Source organism: Fukomys damarensis, unplaced genomic scaffold (genome assembly GCF_012274545.1).
Source record: "Fukomys damarensis isolate Sample0158 unplaced genomic scaffold, DMR_v1.0_HiC HiC_scaffold_19, whole genome shotgun sequence".
Lineage (NCBI taxonomy): Eukaryota > Metazoa > Chordata > Mammalia > Rodentia > Bathyergidae > Fukomys > Fukomys damarensis.
Window position 1 is genome coordinate 42627084 of NW_022900931.1, and position 4887 is coordinate 42631970.

Below are 4887 nucleotides of genomic sequence, written 5' to 3' on the forward strand. Positions count from 1 at the left end.
AAAAAAAAAAAAAAAAAAAAAAAAAAAAAAAAATTAAAAGGACTGGGGATACAGCTCAGTGAATCAATGCCCAAAGCCAGCCACCACCCTGCTAAAATCCTGTGTAAAGCGGATTAATTTTGGCCTTCCACTTATCCTAAGCCTGAATATGTTATCTGTGAGTGCTGTTTCCTATGTGTTTCCACAGGACAGATGCAAAAGGCACACCCATGTGCACGCACACTCAGCTCAGGCTGAACAGATCCAGCTGCCAGCAAGTTTGGGTGGCCTTGCTGCCTACCACGCCCCCTGCAGGAACTGTGGCCGGGGAGCCTCCTGGAGGACGACTGTTGGCTGTCGCTGACTTGTGGGTACAGGTGAGGCTGGGTCCACTTCCTTCCCCATTTGCCTGAGGGCTGCGAGCCAAGTAGGGACGGAAGCCTGCAGACCACCGCACCCCTCGTCTCGATAACACGACCATTACAGAAGTTACAGCTGCAAAGACCTGAGGTCCCAGGGTGAGAGACCCGAGAGGCCAGGTCCTCTCCCTCCTCTCAGGGGATACAGGACAGCCACACAGGAAATGCTTCGTGTGGACTTAGTTTTTGGAGAAAGGAGTTCAAATCCTGTATGAGCGGTTTCAATTTTTCTAAAACATTTCACTGCATTCATTATTCATACCACCTCCAGTGCTCCAAAATTTTAGAAATCACAAATCACAGAAAGGAGGACCCCTGAAGTTTCACAGGACCATGTTACTGGATAAACAAGAGTGATTTTTACCACCTTGGAAGCTATCATAAATTAAAACAGCAAAGCTTCTGTTGCCAAAAAGATTTAAGGCTGCTAGATGTGGTAATACACACCTGTAATCCCAGCACTCTGGGAGGCTGAGGCAGGAGGACTGCAAGTTCATGTCTAGCCTACACAACTTACTGTATTAACAAGCCAATGTCTCAAAAAATTTTAAAGGGGGCCAGAGATGTAACTGAGAGCAAAGGCCCTGGGTTCAACCTCCAGTACTACAACAACAACAAAAAGATAGACCATTCATTTCCTGTTTTTTTGTCCTGTTACATAACTCCAGAAATTCTGCCTCTTGGCTTTCCATTTTTTCCCCTCATAAAGCAACAGTTAATTCATAGCTAAATGGAATAAAGTGAGTATGTTTTGGGATGGGGGGACCAGAAGACAGGCTATAGCCATTCCTTAAATTCTAGAACCTTAGAATATGACTGCACTTTGCAAGATACCAATCTTGAGATGAAGTCATACTGAATTAGGACACGGAAAGGGGAGAAATACAAAGACACAGGGCAAAAGTTGCATGAAGGCGAGTGGAGACACAGTGATGAGCACAGAATAGCACCGGAAGATGGAGAGGAGGTGGGGAGGAAGCAAGCAAGCTGGGCTTCTCCTCCACACCCTGTGGGGGAGCCCAGGCTTCCACAGCCTAAATTCTGCTCTTCTCACCTCCAAACCCTAAGAGAACAAATCAGTGTCGCTTTACATCTCAAGCGTGTGGTAATACACCTGCCATTTTTAATAGATGGGTTTAATTTCTTTTTTGCGATCAAAGCACTTTCTTCGGCCTCTATTTCTGCACACTGCTGCTCACAGATTGTTTTTCTCAGCTTCCAGGGGATAAATTCATGAAGATGTATCGTTTCACTTTGTGTGCATGTGGGTTTTTTTGTTGCTGCTGTTGCTTTGTTTTTCCTCAGAACTTTTCCCAGTGTTTCCTGTTTGCTCTAATAGTAAACTGTTGCTCTCTCCTCTGGAAAATGGGAGCAGTTCCTTCATCAAATATCCTGGTTAATAATTGTTGTACACACTGAGCAGACCTGAGAAGCTCCCAATCTGGTCTGCTGTTTCCTTGGTGACTAAGGAGCTGCTCCCAGATCAATAGCATTCCTGACACAAATAATAAACTTACTGAGAGGGAAATTAAGGAACCAACACCTTTCACAATAGCATCCAAAAAATGAAATACCCAGGAATCAATCTAATGAAAGAAATCTTTTAAAAAGGAAGACCTTTACATGGCAAACTTCAGCACCCTGAAAAAGGAGATCAAAGAAGATCTCAGAAAACGTAAAGACGTTTCTTATTGTTTGGTAGGAAGAACCAACATGGTAAAAAGGGCCATACTTCAAAAACTGTGATACAGATTTAATGCAATCTTGATCAAAATACCAATAGCATACCTCACAGAATTAAATAGAAAACAATCCTAAAATTCATTTGGACAAGAAGAGACCCAGAAGAGCAAAAGCAATTCTGGGCAATAGAAGCAATGCAGGCCCTGACTTGAAGTTATACTACAAAGCTAGTGATAAAAACAGAATGGAACTGGCAAAAGAACAGACCTAAGAATCAAAGGAACGGATTGGAAGATTCAGAAACAACTCCAAACGTACTCCACCAAATTATCTCTGACAGAGGAGTCAAACACCCTTGGCTGGGAGAAAGGTGGCCTCTTTCATAAAGAGCGCCGAGGGCCAGGGATTTACTTCTGCCTCCCTCACAAGCTCAAGGTCCCGAGTTTAATTCCTGGTATCAAATAAATAAATAGTGGCTGGAAAAACTGGCTTTCTGCTTACTGGAGATTGTAACTAGACCTGTATCTTTCACCATGCATTAAACTAAAATCGACATGGATCAAAGAGCTAAATATTAAAACAGATATGCAATCTGCTGAAAGATAAGAGGTGGACCTCTTTCTTGAAGATACTATTGTAGGCAAAGATTTTATGAACCAAACCCCAATCACATATGAACATCATAAAGAATCAACAACTGGGATCTCTCATCTTACTACAAAGCTTCTGCACAGCAAGAGAAACCATCAAGAGAGTGAAGCCACAACACACAATGTGGGAAAAAATGCAGCTGTTCCTCGAAGGACTAATATCTAGAATATATAAAGAACTAAAAACAAACAAACAAAAACTCAAACCTCTCAAATTTAATGACCCAATCCAAAAATGAGCATCTGAATTGAATAGACACTTCTCAGGCAAAGTAGAAATGGCAAATAAATAACATTAGAAAGATGAAGAATAAAACACTGAGATTCCATCTCACTCCAGACAGAATTGTTATTATCAAAAAACAGGGCAATAACAAAGGCTGTCCTAGATGTGGAGAAAAAGGGATCCTTCACCTTTTGATGGGAGTGCAGGCTGGTGCAACCACTGTGGAAGTCAGTGTGGAAATTCCTCAAAACACTAGGATTAGAGGTTCCATTGGACCCAGTTAATCCTCTTTCTGGTACCTTCCCCTCAAAATTAAAAGCATCACACCACAGCGGGTGGGAAACAGCCCAAATGCCTATCAACTAACAAATGGATAAAGAAGATGTGTTTTTCATATACTATGGAGTTGTACTCTGCCATCAAAAAGAATAAGCTTGAGACACTTCCGGGTAAAAGGACCTACCTTGAGACCATAATCATAAGTGAAATAAATCGGACGCATATGTTTAAATACCACCTTGTTTCTGTGGTGTAAGAAACTGAAAGTGGAAATAAGGACCTAAATGTATAATAGATATTGGGAAATGGGAAGAAAATGTTTAAATGAGAAGAGGAACAAGGGAAAGGGAGGGAAAAAGGAAAGAAGGGACAGGGAAAAAAGGGAATAGAAGGAAAAAATGGCAACAAAGCTTCTATACAAAGGGAAGGGAGAGGGTAAAACTAAATAAAAGCTATTAATAAAAAAGATCTAAAGGGAAGAGTGATACCGGAAAAAGACAACGAAGTGGGAGATAAAATCATGGAGAAATGATTCAAAAGTAATGAGGGAGGGCTCTGCTACTGGATAATCTGTGAGCGAAAAGGAGACAGCATGTTCTGCAGGTGGTAAAGAAAAGGACAAGGCTCCAACCCTTGTTTTAAAAAAAAACAGTAAAAGAAAGAAATACCCAGCTAAACCCTCCCACCAGAGATAACCATTCTGACAAGCAACTTTCCAGACAGTTTCATAGCGTGTGCAGCAGCTGGTCTCCAAGACGGTGGCCAACTCCTTCCCTCCCACGAGGAGGGAGCCATTCCTCCTGTGAGGGTAATGTCTACTCATATACCAACTTATTTTCAGATAATTAAGTTTTCCGTTTCCTTATTCTAGAATTCTGTAATCTGCCTTTACCTTATTCATTATTAAATATTGTTAATTTAGAACCAAACATGAAATTCTGAGGCTTTCATTTTGTTTTTGTAGTTCTTAACCTGGTCTCTCTAATTAACTCCGTCTTTCATAAGTATCTTATTCTTCCTCTGTGGAATTTTTCAAGGCAGTTAACTTTTTCAAAAACTACCTGCAATGTAGAACAAAACTTTTAAAAGTAAAAAATAAAGAAAATTAAAAAGGAATAAAAAAGACAGCACAAAAACGAACATTAAAGGATGTAGCTCAGTGGTTCCCCCGCCTGCCTGGCAAGCACGAGGTCCCGAGTTCAATCCCCAGTACCCAAAAACATGAACATTAAAAAGCTTCAACACGATGCAAAATCCACAAAATATAAACAGAACAGGGTACTAAATCTGTCTCTTTCCCACCCTATCTGCCAACCACCTTGTTGGCCACGCCTTAGACTGTCTCCATTTTCAAATTCACAAGCATCTTTTAACAGGTAATTCTCCTGGGTACAAATACGGAGACCTTACACACACACACACACACACACACACACACACACACACACACACTCTCATGCTATCTACACTTTCATTTGCTCAAAAGCACAAAAATAACATCACCACTTTTAAGACTTTTTCTTTAAAGGATTCTCAGTATTCCTTTGTGTGAAGGAGGAATTATAGGTAGCCCTCCACTGATGGAGATTTAAATTTGTCTAAATATTCTACAATAAACCTTCTATGGACATATATATATATATATATATAT